At 58.5% G+C, this 16,033-nt stretch overlaps 1 protein-coding gene across 4 annotated transcripts in view; it reads right to left on the minus strand.

The window, feature by feature from the left end:
- Positions 1-16,033, minus strand: part of CARD11 (caspase recruitment domain family member 11) — a 142,159-nt gene that overhangs the window by 53,995 nt on the left and 72,131 nt on the right. The window contains exon 1 of one of the 4 annotated variants that reach the window (XM_058711695.1): positions 7,697-7,838. The exons of the other annotated variants lie outside the window; for them this stretch is intronic. The gene's annotated coding sequence lies outside the window, so the exon portion shown is untranslated. Of the gene's footprint in view, positions 1-7,696; positions 7,839-16,033 lie in introns of those variants that run through there. 4 annotated transcript variants of the gene reach the window in all.

Here is a 16,033-nt window from a genome sequence, read left to right on the forward strand (position 1 = left end):
TGCCCACCTCCCGCGTTACCGAAGGACACGGCTTCCCTCCAGCTCTCATTTCCCTCCCGCGACCGCAGAGAAGCATTTGAAAGATGCACAGTTAGGAATGACAGATTAAAATTGTTCTGAAACGTGTGTCAATTTATCCCATTGGCTCTCTATGAGCTTTTGTTCCATTCGGATTCCAGAGCCGTGCACGCAGCCAATTGTCAGCTGTGATGGTCTCCGGGAGCTGCGGCAGGACCAAACCTAAGTGTGGCTTTGCTGTGGGGCTGGCCGGGGTGGGGGGCGGGGGGGGAGACCTTGGTGACAATGAAATACCGTTGTCTCCCGCTCTTGCCTCGGAAGCCTGGTCAGCAAATCGCCTTTGCCACGGGGACCATTATGTCACCAAGACCTCCAGCTGATTCTGGTTCAGCAGTCTTCTGTGCTTTCAAGGACAGACCCTTCGCTTCACCCGGGGGCCCGGTGGACTTCTTTCCATCGGCAGAATCTTCATCGGATTATCTGGGTTGGGGAAACTTGGAGAGTCCACGGTCCCTCTGAACGCCTCACGTCGAGGCTGGGTTTGCTGTCGTGCCAGCACGTAGCGGCTGTTCAATAAACGATTGCTAAAGCAAACACTCTAATGACCTAAGGTATTATGATAAGAACGTTTCATTGCCACAGACCTGTACTGAGTAGTCTGCTACCCAAGGAGCACCTGGTGACAGCAGGTGCCACACTCAGCCCAGGCGGCCACCCTGCCAGACCCCACCCAGCGGGACACAGCTCCCTGTTGCAGAACGGACCAAAGTTCCCGTACTTTTAACCCGGTTTTGCTGTCACTCCTTTGCACGCCCGCTGTGAGTTCCTGGAGAGGGCTTGCGTTGCGCCCACCCGTGAGTCTCCAGCACACCGCGGCACAGGGTGAGCGCTGCCCAGAGAGCGAACGAACGAAGTGTCCTTCCAGAGTCCGGCCCGGACGCGTGGGGTTTCGACCACGCACGGGTGGCCCAAAGCAGGACGCGGAGCATGCATTTTGGTGCGTGCGTCGTGGGGAGATGTAATTCTAGCATGGGAGAGGTGGGAGGAAAGCACGAGCTACTCTTTGATCTGGGGAGTTGGGGAGGCGGTCTGGGAGGGAAGAAACTGGACAGAGGACACTGCCCCACACAGGATCCTGCTCCTGGGGCTGGCGCGTGAGTGGGTGGGGCGAGGACCTACCGAGCGAAAGGGTTGGGACCTTGCATTTCATAGGAAACGTCACCAGCGTCATGAAGTAAGAGCCCCACCCGGAGAGCAGCCGGGAACGAGACGGGAAGGTTCTGTGGGAGCCACATCCGGACCGTGAATCTTCCCCTTCTCCTCCTCCTCGTCCTGCTGGCTGGCCCCAGAACCCCCAGGAGCACGAGCCCAGGTTAGAATGGAGGGTGTGGGGGGCCCACCGGCCTCTGCACATCTCTCTGGGGGGAACACCTGTGAGGTTTGGGAACGAGGACACTTCAGGGCGGACTGGAGCAGGACAGAGGGAACCCTACCCACTCGGTCTCTCGTGTGAGCCAACAGGCATTAGCTGTGAAAGACAGGAGTAGGAAAAAGCAGGAGCTCACAGCAAGGAGGTTCAGCGGGGAGAAGACCGTCCTCGTGAGAAGACACAGGTGACAAATTCAGGGATGTCCAGAGCAAAGTGGGGATGATGGTCCATGGGACGGAGCGGTGGAGGCCGGGCCGGGGAGGAAGAGGGGGAGGAAGGCTGGTCGGCAGCCTCACAAGCTTGCTTTGAGGCCCCAGCAGCCAGGTGCACTGGTCTCTCTCTTCTGCATTTCTAAGGCGCACCGAAAATACACTCAGCGTCGATGTGGTAAACAGCTTAAGATGTATTTGTTGCCATGGGGCCGTCTCGTTTGTGACATGTCAAGGGAACCGGTAAAGGCAGCGACACCTCTAAACACGTTTCCATGTTTGAAAAGAACTCTGCCGACGATCTTGCTCCCCGAGCGGGTTAGTGTCTAGAAGGAGGCAGATTTCAGTGGTTCCTCCTACGGGAACGGAGACGGGGTGTCGCGGGCGGCGTGTTTCTGGATGCGGCTTTCGGCTGCTTCCACCCGCGTCCGCGCAAGAGCACCGGCGAGTGAGATCAGGGAGCGAAATCCGCTCGGGAGGGCGGCCACTCGGGGGCCTGAGGCTCTGGCTTTCCCCGGGGGCTGCACGGGGCTTGTGGAGACTCCTTCTCAAAAGGCCTTCAGGTCTGGTCGAGACCCTGGGGCAGGAAGCAGCAGCCTCAGGTGTGATCGGGGCCTCAGACCTTCCTATTTTTACCCTGAGGTATTTGAGGCTTGAGGTCAGAGCAGTACTTTCTCCGACATCGGTTCCCTGGGCAGATTTGCAGGCAGCAGGACAGACGGACAGGCGGTCTCTACTCCTTCGGTGTAGACCAGCAGCGCTGCGTGGCCGGGGTTCCCGCTGGAGGGACCCGCACGCAAGGAAGGTCCTTGCGAGGTTAAAGTACACCGCGCTCCTTGGTGACAAGCGGCATCCCCGCCCAAAGAAGACGGGGGCTGTGGCCACAGGATCACGGAAATTCGACAGAGAGCCGTGCCAAACAGCCTTTGAATAAGGAGGTAACAGTGTGCGTCCCAGTGGAAAGCACACGCTGCCGAAGGGGGGGTCCTGGATGTGAGCTCCTGCTCCGCCACTTGCCGCTGTGTGGCTGGAGGCACGTGGCTTAACCTCTCTGAGCCCCATTTCTTGGTCCGCAGAGTGGCACAAGCGCCTCTAACACCTTAGGGCTGCGACCGTGCACATAGTAGGCACTTAATCGCTCAGTCCAGCCGTTCAGAAGCCAACGGGAAACTCGAGATGGAAACGAGGGGTCTGCCTGGACGCCCCGTAAAACCACCGGCACGGGCAGAACTTCGAGCAAAACGGCAAAGATCTGCCTTCGAGCCTTGTGTCTGGGCTTCTGGTTTGCACCTCGCCCACCGGGCGTCGTTAGCATCTATCTCGCCGAGCCCGCCGTGCTGCTCACGGCCTCCGGGAGGGGCCCCTCTCTTACTTCCTCGGACGCCCTGCACCCCAGCTAGTCTCTCGCACAAATGGGCATTTAACATTCACGAAGTGACCGATTTCCGGGGCATAAGCGCCGGCTGTCTTTTCCTTGTTTCGGCTTCCTCCCTTCAGCGGGGAAGACCTTTCTGTCCGCCGCGTGCTGAGGGTTTTCGCCACGACAGCCTGCTGACGGGATCACACGCCCTTCGTTTGCACCCGGCTCGTTCTGCTGCGCCTGCAGTTTGGAACCGAGCGCCCATCTGTCTTGGCCTCTCCATCAGTCACAGATTAGAAGTCTACAGTCTACGTCCCTCCAATCTGTGACCTGCGGGGACAGAGCTATCTGGTCACAAACCACCCCAGCCGGGTGAGCTGCAGAAAAGCCAGCTGGTCCTACACTCTGTCGGGAAGAAGGACTCTTTCATTTGCTGGCGTTCCCGAATGTGGCATCAGTGTGACGGCGGCCATCTCTTCTCGCACTGTGCCCCCCATCCCCCGCAACCCCCCTCCCCCCCCCCCCCCCCCCCCGCTCCAGCCCGAAGGACTTTCTGCATCACCAAGGACAGCCCGTTCTAGCCGGTGGTGCACGGGAATTCGGTTCAGTCTGGAATCCTAATTCTTTGGAAACTGATAACCCACACCAGCCAGCATCTTCCGGACTTACGCGGAGGGCTTCACTCCCTCGTTCTGAAAGGTCACCAGCTGACCTTCAGGGGACGCGCTCCTGGACGAAGCGGGGCACGACGCCTCCGTGCCTCTTGTGTCGTGGGCACTCATTCGACATCAGAGGAGGGGACGGAGTGACTCAGTAACACAACCCACCACAGACGGCAGGGGCGGAGGCGGGCAGAGTCTGACGCTCGCGGTCGCACAGCAAGGCTGGAAAGAGACCCTCGGCAAACTCGTGTCACGCTGGGGGCTCCAGTCACCTCACCTAGGATTACGCTAGACCGAGCTCACGGTCCCGGGAGAAAAGGGACAGTCGGGACGCTGAGGGGAAGCTGCAGGACGCATCAGTGGGCGTTACTTTCAAGCGCGGCGGGAGCACAACAGGGGCCGCGTCTGACCACACTTGGCACGCCGCTCGCTCAGGAAGGGCCCCGGGGTAAAGCACCGCGTCCCGATCCTTCTGGGACCGATGACCCAGTTTGTGGGGGTTCCAGATGCCTGAGTTAGTCCATTCCCCTCCTTCTGTGCGTCTTGTAATGTCACCACTTACCGCAGACCTTCGGGGAAGGATAAAGCACGGTGCCCGCATCCGGCACCCCCCGATGGCACACTTATTACAACAGCCCGCGGTCCACGCCAGGCTGGGCGGGCACAGGAGTGAAATTCACACGGGTCAGATGTCCTGTCCTGGAGCATTCTGCCAAGAGATGGCCGGCGGGGGCGGGGGTGGGGGGTGGGGGGGATGGTAAGTTAAAATGCGTTCACTGGGCATCCGCTAGGTCAGGAGGAGAGTAAGTCTGTACGTCCAATTAAACGCCAGGCTTCTGGGAGGGACACAGAGAAGGAGGAAAGGACTCAGGAAGGGTCTCTTTACTCCTAATTAACTGCAAAATAAACAGCTTCCCCACGGAACGGGGCCCCTCCTCCCCACCGCCCATGCAGCCCCACATTTCAATGAGCTCTGTGTTACTCGGGTCCCCTATTACTTGAGAGAATCGAGAGCTGGCTGTAATTAATTGTGATAATGTGCTCAGGAGCAGAGCCAGCAGCAGCCCGGGGAGGCTGGCCAGAGATGCTGGCTTCCCCAACATGCCCTCCGCGGGGCTGCACGGACGGCGGGGCGGGCCAGGGCAGTGGGCCGAGATCCCCGTCGCGGTTGCTTCTGCTGGGTGCTGCATCGAGAAGCCCAGCAAGGTCCCCCCTCCCACCTCCCTGCGCCCCGCTCCCCTTCCCAGTCCCGGCAGCCGTGAGCCCTCGAAGCCAGTGACTCTTAAAATGAAGACATTTGTACGTGCGACGGAATACTATTCAGCCACGAGACGGAACGGGGCGCTGATCCGTGCTACAACATGGACAGACCTTGCAAACGTCACACAGGGTGGAAGAAACCAGACTCGAAAGGCCACGAGCGGCAGGATACCTTCAAACGCCCAGAGGAGGGAAGCCCACAGAGAGACAGCAGGTGGGTGGCGGCCAGGGGCTGGGGGCCGGCAGACACGGAGGGGCAGCCGCTGATGTATACGGGGCTTTATTGTCGGGGCAAGGGACGTGCTTCGGAACTGGGTGGGGGTGGTGGCTGCACAGCCCCGTGAGCATGCTAAACACCAGTGAATTGTTCACTTTAAGGTGGGGGGTGAACATTACGTGAATTTCACTTCCCTCAACCAAATCTGATCAAACAGATAAAAAGCTCCAATTTCTGGAACACGTGAGCTGCTGGTCCCGAACCAACACTAACCCCAGCCCTGACACAGCCTGGCCGGGAAGGTACCATCAACCCAGATGGAGACATGAGAGGGGCCCCACGGGCGAGGCAGGTGCACGCGCCCCTCACCGCTGCCCCAGGGTGGAGTGGGGGGGTCAGTCAACCCTGGGCTCGGGGAAGCGCAGAAATCAGGAGTGACGTCTGCGGGCTGCGCGTCCAGGAAAAGGCACAAGGGAGGCGGACGCAGCAAAAGGAGGCGGGGTGTGAGGTCTGAAGCGAGGACACGGGCTGAGAAAAAGGCACAGGAACTCAGAGTTTTATTTAGTGCCCGCAGGTGCACGGCGAGGGAAGGGAAGAGAAATGAAGCAAGACACAGCCGAGCAGGGAGGGGGTGGGCGGGGGCGGGAAAGGGAAAGCGGGGTCTGGTCTGGGAGGGCTGCTTCCGTGTTAGTGTCCCTGGGTCAGCCCCCGGGGTGGGGGCGCGGGGGCTCCTGAGGCCGTGGCAAGGAGCACGTGAACTTGAGTGATTTCCCGTAGGTCAGCTCACCTGTTTTAAAGCCGCCAGGCAGCTTGAAACGTGGAAACACCGAGACTCACATTTTCCACGTTATCTGAGCACCAGAAGGGGGGCGGGGATGAGACTGTTACCAAACATCTCCGGACACTCCGATTTTGCTGCTGAGGAGAGAGTCCCGTCCTGTGTCTCTCCTTCTTACTGATCTATTACGTAAGAGTGTCTTTAAATGAGCCTGTTGGGGTTGGGGGCGGGGGTGGGGGTGTCCAGGCCCTGGTGCACACGAGCCCCTGGTTTTCTGATGTCCTGTGCTCCCTACACGGTGCAATGGAAACGCTTTCCGAGAGCAGCAGGCCCGGGAATGTGGGGATCTCTACGCCCAGAGACCATCTCTCGCTTCTTGCCATGAAAGCAAAAGCTCATAAAATCAGATGCCAGCCAGGAGACTTTTTTTTTTTTTTTTTCCTTTGGCTCGTGTCAAATGGCTGGAATCACCGATCATTACGTAAGGCGCCCCGTCCAAACCGCACCCAGACACCGTAGATCGGTGCGGACTTGAGGCTTGGGAGCAAGTGTCGGCAGCAGTGGGTGGGGGATGGGCTCTGTGCCTGCGTGTGGGGAGCTCTGCAAAGCCAGGCTCGAAGGCCGCCCGCCAGGCGCTACCCAGCCGTGTCGTAGGCCAGGCCGGCCTTCGTGGGACCCGCTCCACCGAGGGATGCTCTCTGCTGTGTGACCGGAGACACCCTCGACCTTACATGGTCTCTCATTTCAAAGGATGCCCCTGAGACCTTGCGGACTTCTTCGAACCCGTGATGTCAGCGTGACCTCCTGGAAACAGAGGACAGCTTCTTATAAGCCCAAGCCACCCGAGGCCTGCAGTTTCGACCCTGCAGGGCTTATCGGGTTCCTGAAGTGCTTCAGGAGGAAATGAGGAAGTGTCTCTGAGACCTCCAGGAGATGCGGGGGGGGGGGGGGGTGGGGGGGGGCAGGGGGGGGCTTTCCCTCGGGCCCTGTTCCTTCTGCTCCCTGAAAAGCCATTCACACTGCACTCAGCCTTTTCTCCCTGGGGTTCTGGTCAAAGTCTCCCGCTGGGCTCGGGGCTCCAGGGTCTCCGTCTCTCCACATGCCTGTGGCCAGGGGCCGGGCCTTGGGTCAGCTGTGGGACAGTTAGCACCAGGCTCCTTTCTTTGCACACGGAATCTTAAACCTCGGAAGGATCGTCTGCAGGGTACCCCGGGGAGGGCTGCGGGGCTGTGAGCCTCACATAAAGGCAAGAGCCCGACCTTCCGGGGCAGACGCCGCAGACAATTCCAGCGGGGGGCCTCGGGCACCTCACTGCCCCCAACAAGAGCACATTCTGTGCTCTCACGCCCGCTCCTCCACGCTGGGCACTGTCCTCCATCAGAAGAAAGTTTGAGCAGCCAGCACATAAAAATGCGAGCGTTCTGGTCCAAGTCAATCACCAGGCACTGACGGAGGGGCCTTCTCTGGGCTCAGTTCCACGCTCTGTGCAATCAAAGTGACAGCATAAACTAGTCGCCCCGGCACCGGCTGTTTGAGAGTCGACCGTGTTGTTTAAGAAATTAAGAAATGAAAGGGAGCATGTGTGGAGCCATTAGACACACGGTGTGGACGAAGCAAGGGGGTAGGGTGGGGGGCGCGGGGCTTACGGCACCACCCCCCCCACCCCCGCCAGCCGGCCCCACACGGCTCCCACTGGGGCTTTGCTGGCTCAGCACACACGTGTCTCGGAGCTAAAGGACCTGCCGGTTGGAGAATATACTCACGTGTTTGCAACCAGCTCTGTCCTGGGTCTGCCTGGGGTCCCTCCGTGGTCCCCTCAGACTCCCTCTCCTCCAGCGCGCTGCCTGCCAGGCCCCCAGAACATGCTGATGCTGCACGGAACCGCGGCCTCTCCCGGAAGCCCACACAACACCCCACTGGGAGGCCGCCTCTATTTTTAGGGGCAGAGGTGGGGGGTGGGGGCGCTGCCATACTTCCCTTTTTATTTTTGTTCTGAGCAGAGTCTGTGGGTGAGTTTCTACGGGGGGGGGGGGGAGGCTGAGACACTCGCCAAGGGGACCGTGCTCTCTCTGGCAGACAGGGTCGCGTCTGCCTCTGGGGCGCAGGGGGGAGGGGGTGCAGGAGGGGAGGGAGGATCGGGCAGGAGCCTGGCGTCAGTCCTGCTCTTTCTTCCTGCTGTGCCCGACCTCGCCCAGGAGACCACGGTCCCCTGACTACGAACTGCACTGAGGGGGAAGGCCGCAGGTGGGAAGCGTGGGGCCTAGAATGTTCCAGGGAAGACGTTCCACAAGCCTCACACCCAGCTGCCCCGAACCTAACACACTGCTACTCTTTTCTGCTCGACACAGGCCAGCATCCACGGTGGGGCACTGACCCAGCTCCTCCCTGAGCACCCGTGTCTCCTCTGCCCTCTCACCCCGCGGTGAGCTCCGATCACCCCATTCCCCTGGGGGAGCAGAGGGCCGTGTCCTCTCGGGAAATAGGGGCACGGAAGCTGTGGGCGGATGGATCCAGGTGATGTATGCACACGCCTGGGAGGTCAGCCCCGCCCCTTCCTAGAAGCTGCAACGTCCCCCACCCCCACCCCGGTCCCTCCACAGCTGGACACCAGTGTCTCCGCCTGGGCGCCACGGTCCGACTCCACTGCGGCCTGATTCCTGTGTCCCCGCCTGTACCGGTGGCCGGAGAACTTAGGGTCCCCTCTCCTTTCCTAAACTACTGTGGTAGCATCAGTGAGCCGCATGCATCCAAGGACACCGTTCAAGGAGTTGGGGAAAGAAGACACCCTATGACCCACGGAGAAGTGGAGCATGGCCAGCACCCCAGAGGTTCCTTCACAGCCCTTTCCGTGCTGTGCACCGACGCCAGTGGCCACCAGGACTGTGATTTCTGTGACAGAAAACTGAAGGAGCACAGCACGCACTGTTCGGGGCCTGGCTTGCTGCCTCAGTACCTCGGGGCACTGGCTGTGCATGTCACTGGCTGGTCCCGTGTGGTGCACGTCACTGGCTGGTCCCGGTGACAGAGCGTCGTCGCTGATGCGCGTCCCACAGTTTATCCCTTCGCCTGTTGGTGGGCATTGCGGGTGGATTCCCAGGTTCCCCTGTTGGGACATTCCTGGACAAATCTTCGCGTGGACAGGTGCTGTCACCTCTTTGGGAGAAGCGCCAAGGCTCAGGGCTGCTGGGTCACGTGGTCGGTGTTCCCCCAGCTCCGTACGCGCCCGCTGCCCTGTTTTCCGAGTCCCACTCCTCTGCACCCGCGTCGGCCTTCTGCTCATGGAGGGGTGACACGGTCCCTTCGCGGGGCCTCGGCTCCTGCCTCTCCCTCTCTCTGAAGCTGTCATCTGCTGATGCCCCCCCCCCCCCCGGTGAGCTGGGCTGGACAGGGCCCCCACACTTCAGAACGCGACCGTATCTGGAAACGGGGGGTCTGGAGACGTACCGAAGCGGAGGTCTCCCTGGATTAGGGCGGGGCTTGAGTAAGTGACACACAGAGAGACACAAGGGAAGACGGCCACGTGACTACGGAAGCAGAGGTGGGGGAGGTGGCCACGGGCCGTGGAACTTGGGGGCCACGAGACCTGCAAGAGTCGGGGGGATCCTTTCCTGGAGTCTCTGGAGGAAGGGGGCCCTGCCTTGTTCCCACTGTGATTTCAGACCGCTGGCCCCTAGGACTGTGAGAACACGTCTCTTTTCTTTCGAGCGAACCTGTTCATGGTAGTTTGCGAGGCCTGTGGTGTTTTGTTACGGCAGCGAACGGCCCGCAACACGTCTCCTAGCCAAACTCCTATCTGGCCTCCAAGCCGTCCGTCACCAGCGCCTCCTCCCACGGGAAGCTCTCCCTGACTGCCCACCCTTCACGGGCTCTCCTCCTGGGCCCCTCCGGACAGGACCCAGCAGGGCGGTGGGCAGGACTCCGCAGCCAGGCTACCACGGGGCCACGTGGCGACTGGGCGGGACGGGACCCTGATTCGGCGAGAGGCTGGCAGGGAGACGGAGGTCGAAAAGCTGGGTCTGGGGAGAGCTGAATGAGCAGACTTCACGGAAGCAAGAGGGGGCCGCGAAGTCCCTGTGGGCTGCACCCTGGGGACTTCTTGCCCAAACTGAAGGGCTGGAGGGAGAGGGGGAGGGGGAGGGGCAGGGGGCTGCCGGCAGGGCTCAGCCTGCAGGAGCCAGGGGTGACCGCCCCTCAGAACTGACCACCGGCCCCCGTCTTCTCTTTGTGCTCCCATCCTCCACAGCCAAGCAGAAGTCTAAGGTCAGGGGGCCACAGACCGGCTCGGGTCAGCCTCTGGTGCGGCTGGCAGGACTGCAGAGCATCCCCTGAGGCCTCAGTCTCTCCAGTCACATGGGGATGACGGGAGTGCCGCCTCATGGGGGGTAAGGATGAAATGATGCTTGGAAGACAGGAGCCCAGCGTGTGCACGTGGCCGGCCATCGGGGTTGGCCCCGCCGTGCTCCGCCTGGAGCGACAGCCTCCTTCCCGAGGACATTAAGGGTTCTGGCATCTCGCGGTCACGCTCCTACGTTCCAGGTGCTGACGGCCTGACTGGTGGCCTGAGCTGAAAAGAGGAGGAAGGAGGGGACGCGTGTCTCCTCTCTGGGCGGGGGGCGGTCTGCAGGAGAGCCCCTCAGGGACAGCCAGATCCTTGTCTTCCCTCGTCCTTTGGTTCTGGAAGTGGTGCCCTACGTGAGCACCACGGCAGGGAAGCCTTCCTTGATGGCACACCTTCAACTCCCCAGTGGTCCCGTGTGGCCGCCGCCGTGGCCGCCAGGAAGCCGAGGCTCAGAGAAGTCGGGGGACTTGCCTGAGGTCACACCGTGTCTCAGTCCGCAAAACACCTCCGGCCGGATGGCTTAGACAACTGGTGTGCATTTCTTTCTGTCCTGCAGCCTGGGAAGTCCGAGCTCAAGGTGCCAGCAGATCCCGTGTCCGGTGAGAGATCTCCTCCGGGTCCGTGGATGGTCACCCTTCCGTGGTGTCCTCACGTGGGCTGTCCTTGGTGTGTGCTCACAATGAGAGAGCCCTGCCTCGTCCTCTTCCTATGAGACCCCTAATCCCATCACGAGGCCCTGCCCTCATGACTTCATCCAACCCTAATTTCCTCCCAAAGGCTCTGCCTCCAATACCCGCCCCCCACCCCAGGGGCTTAGGGCTTTCACACCTGAATTGGGGGGGGGGGGTCACAGAGTGCAGCCCACAGCACGCGGGCAGCGGCAGGAAGGGTTAATGGCCCGGCTCCGCGTGGGATAGAAGGCGGGCTCGTGTGTGTCCCTCGCAGGGCCAGGCCCGCCCTCCACCTGCCCCGCCACGGGCATCACATCAACTGAGTGACAGCTTCCGACTCCGGGGCAAATCAGTGGAAAGGAAGCCCCCTCGCGGGGGTCGCAGCACAAGGTAACGGGTTTCCGAGGGGTCTCTGGTGCCGCTTGGGCCACCCACACTGTTGTTTCACAGTCTGTGAGTGGACGTGCTGAGGCAGAATGAAGTGCTCGTGGGAGGAAAGCTAGTCACGGACGGAAGGCCCAGCGCCTGCCACGTGGGGACTCGGCTGGGCCCTTGGTGTGCACTCTCTCAGGCCGCTCTCAGGCGCCCCGGGGGACAGGTCGCCTTACCCCCCACGCTGCAGAAGAGGGTGTGGACGGCAGGGCCCGGACCCCACGGGGCGGTGGGGGGGAGGGAGGCTCGGGGACCCATCCCGGTCTCCTTGACTTCCGCACACTGGACTTTCCAACACTCCACGTGTCCCTTCCTCCCCGGAGAAATGGATCCTTCCGAGCGGAGATAAACCCACCAGAACCGAGCTGAGGGAAACCGCCCCTTTATGAGAAAGGGCGTCCGAGCAGGCTGCAGGGTAGAGCCCGACGCCCCTGACGTCCTTCCACCCCCAGGATGCTCAGAGCCTCCCCGCCGGACACACCAGAACGCAGTGGGCATGAGTTTTTCCCAGCCTGGATGAGGACATGCCCACTGGGCTCACTAGGGGCACGGCACAAGGGGTGCGGGCATCACAGGGTGGAAGGAGCTGAGGTCTCACGGCCAGTCGCTAAGTGACACGTGAAAGGAAGTAGGATCCGAGAGCTTCCTGCACACACACCCCGTGAGGCTGGAGTCTGAGCTGCAGACAAAGAGCGATTTTTCTTTTTTTTTTTTTTTTAATTTTTTTTTTTCAACGTTTATTTATTTTTGGGACAGAGAGAGACAGAGCATGAACGGGGGAGGGACAGAGAGAGAGGGAGACACAGAATCTGAAACAGGCTCCAGGCTCTGAGCCATCAGCCCAGAGCCTGACGCGGGGCTCGAACTCACGGACCGTGAGATCGTGACCTGGCTGAAGTCGGGACGCTTAACCGACTGCGCCACCCAGGCGCCCCAAAGAGCGATTTTTCTAGTATGGCAAGAACACACACACACACACACACACACACACACACACACACACACACACCCACCATCCCGCTCTGCAACAAAAACAGCCTCGCGGGGGCTCGGTGACCCTGGACCCAAAACACGCCCACACTGGACGGGGGGCCCGGCATCCCAGCCACACCCAGAGGCCCGGGTCTGCCCCGCCAAGGCCCCGAAACGTGTTCGGGCCCGCCCAAGGACGCAGGATTCAACCTCTTCCCCCGTGTTATTTGTTCTATTTATCTCCGCCTTGAAGCCGTACATCTAAACAGCGCAGGCCCTTGACTGCTGAGTCAGCGCCAGAGCTAAAACTCATAAAATCCTATTTCAAAAAGGTCCAATGATTTTATTTTCCGACCATAAATATGAAATTTAATTAGCAGCTTGCTGCTAATGAAGTCGCCATGGAAGCCGGCCTGAGGACACAGAGCAGAAGAGAACGCCCACAGTACACAGAGCCTGCGGCCCTGTTAACTCTTGCCTCGCCCCCTGCCCTTGGCCAGGTCCCCTGAGGCCTGGAGAGCCATCGACAGCCTCTGACCTGGAAGGACAGGGGGCCGCTGGCTCAGAGAACGGGAAGTGGGTCAGATGTCCCCTCTGGGCTGGTGGGAAGTCCTGGGCTCTCTGGCCTGGCTCATCTCCACAGCAGGAGGGAGGGCCTGGAAAGAAGCTGGAAACATCAGTGCTTAGTAAGAGCCCCGTTACTCTGCATCACGGGACATCAGTGGCAGAACAACGTGGGGGTATTCGCACTTGACCGAACACTAGAAGCCCCACTCCTCGCTCCTCCAACCACCCCGGGGCCTCGGTTTATCTTTTGTAAAATGGGAATCTATAAATAATCTGGAAACAGTTTATCTAGGCATAATGCCCACGGCGGGTGGAATTTTAGCGATGATTAAATGTATTTCTAAAGCACGTGCCTGGGATATAGCCGGCGCTTGGGGAATGGGAGCCTGTGTTATCACCATCCTTGTACGAGTTCGTTAGTTAAATCCAAAGTCCAGAACTCACTACGCTCCGAGCTGCTGTTGAGAAGAAATGGAGTATTTCAAGCGCCATCCAAGAAGCTGAAGTTAAAACACAAAAAACTCGGTCCACAGGTCGGTGCTGAAGTCACGTGAACATCAACCAAAATGTGTCGTGCGTCACTTTGTCTAAAATTCAGGTGTGCATGCGCCATGCGAGGATATGTCCTTCCCACGTGCAGAGGTCATGGCCACACACGTGCCCACGCACGGACTTCCCAAACACGAATACCTGTTAGACGTGAGCCACGCTCCCTCCGGACGGAATCTACAGCACGCAACTTCAGACTTAGTTTGCAGTCAAGGCACACAATATCATACTCCAGAAAAAAGTTTATGGCAGAAGGTAATAGAGTTTTCAGGGTTGTTTTCTTTCTTGCCTTTTTTTTTTTTTTTAAACTGAAGCGTATTGCCATTCTGCTGGCATTTGAGTTCTTGAATAAGTAGGAATAGTGCATGTTTCAGCGCCCTGTGGCTCTGCGGGGAATTCCCCTAGGGTCATGGCTGAGATTTCTGGGATGCTGGAGCCTGAACCCCCTCAGGTGCAACCGTCAGCCCCAACAGGTGCAGCCGGCTTTAGGGATTAAATGTCGCAGGCGTGCTATGCTGTGTCCACCCAATCCCCTTGTCCCCATTTACCGCGTTTAGCACCGTGGTCTCCTCTCCACCACAAGCATCGGGTGATCTCCCCCGTGAGGAACCGTCCGGGCTCCTGGGCTGAAATCCCTCAGAGATCAATGCCGCCTGGGCGCCCACGGCATCGGCACCACCTGGAGCTGGTCGGACCTGCAGCTCTCCAGACCTCTTCTTCAACGTTCTGACTCAGAGCCTGCGTTTTAATGAGCTCCCTGGGTGACACACAAACACATACCGGCCGGTGCCCTTCTAACCCAGCGCTCACCGTCTGCAGAGATGCCGTGTGCCTATTCACTCCCCTTCGGAGTCTTCTGGAATGTTTGTTTGACACTGTGCTGGTCTCTCCTGGCTCACACCCTGCCTGGCCTCTGATGGAGCTTCTGACTTTGCATTCTGGCTCAAAGCATTCAAGTTTCTTATGGGCGGCTGGGTGCCAAGGAGGACCATGTCTTCACACTTTATCCCTCCGTGGCCCTCGCTTTGCCGTGGCCTTGCTGTCAACCCTAGACGCTCGTGCATGTGATATGACACGTTGGTGGCACACACTGACTTCATTCCTGACCAACAGCATCACTGGACTCAACGTCTAAAGCTTGGGGATCTGGGCTCGGCTACCCGCTGCCTACCTCTTCTTCCCCCAGCCACCTTCCAATGAGTCTTGTAAGAACGGTGTTTCTTGTAGCTAGTCCCGCAAAGCGAAGGAAGGATTCTTTTGCAAAGTACGGATTCGGCCCCACAGCTATTTCTTATAAAATTCTAATATTTCATACAACAAGACTTGGGGGGCGTACTTGAAGTCTTATTTGTGGACAGGGTGCCCCATGACTGCTCCTTACAATAAATCCTAAATCGCTGCCCATCTTTAATTGATCCCTTCTCATCTGGCTTCGGGGCATTCGGATCAGTCATCAGGTATGTGGAAAGTGACACGTTACACATGGCAGCAAAAATGTTAAACAGTTACAAGGTGTGAGGAGATGTTTGCAACTGTTTGTAGACATTGGAACAGGTGGCTGAGGATGACCCTAATGGAAGATCAACTCGGGAGCTAAACCTCACGACTGCTCTGGCTTTTTGCCTGGACGCACCTTACGCAGCATGGACGGCAGGTTGGAGCTCAGAGCACAGCAGCTGCACCACAGCGTGGGGGAGGCAGACATCAGAGTTCAGGGCTGTTGAGGTCTGCAATCTGAGAGGACGGAGGCCGAGGGGAACTACACAGGGCGTGGCTAGACACTAAATTGCGCTCACGCAGGCAGGACCCCGCGAGCTGGGCAGAGAGCAGCTGCCACGGGACTGTGACCTGAGAAGGTGCAGATGACACACAGGGCTGAGATGCTGGAGTTTAAACTAGCCACACTGGAGAGACTTCACTGAGTTAGGGACCCAGAAAGTGTGTATCTTAGGAATAGGCCTACTCTAACTTCAGAATAAAGGCGACGCCGGAGGCACCTTACCAAACTTAACAATAAATTTCAAAAGGATCAGGCCTATTCATACATAAATTGTTTGCCAGGCCATAGCTTATCACAAATTACAGACAATCAGACCCAGAAACTTGGTACCCACGAGGACCAGAATTCAAGAAAAAATTTTACCAGACATGTGCGTAAGCTGACCAATTTGCCTCATACCCACAAGTGGAAAAAAACCAGTCAGTGGAAACAGATCCAGAAATTACAGTCTGCACATCAAGACCTTAAAGCAGCTATTATTCACAGGTCAAAGATTTAAAGAAAACATGGACATAATGATAAAACAGATTATGAAACAAGAAATAAATGAAAATTCTAGATGTTAAAAATTAGAATATAGAAGTTATAAATTCAGATAGGCGGGCTTAACAACCACTTGGACCCTGCAGAATATACAGTAAACTTGAAAACAGGGCAACAGAAACTCTACACCTGAGGCACAGAGGGGAAGAAAAGGCTGAAAATGCTGAAGAGAGAATGAAAAAACTTGCTATGGGATCATAGCAAGTGATCTAACATTATGTAATTGGAATCCCAGAAGGAGAAGAGA

The sequence above is a fragment of the Neofelis nebulosa genome, chromosome 18 (genome assembly GCF_028018385.1).
Source record: "Neofelis nebulosa isolate mNeoNeb1 chromosome 18, mNeoNeb1.pri, whole genome shotgun sequence".
Lineage (NCBI taxonomy): Eukaryota > Metazoa > Chordata > Mammalia > Carnivora > Felidae > Neofelis > Neofelis nebulosa.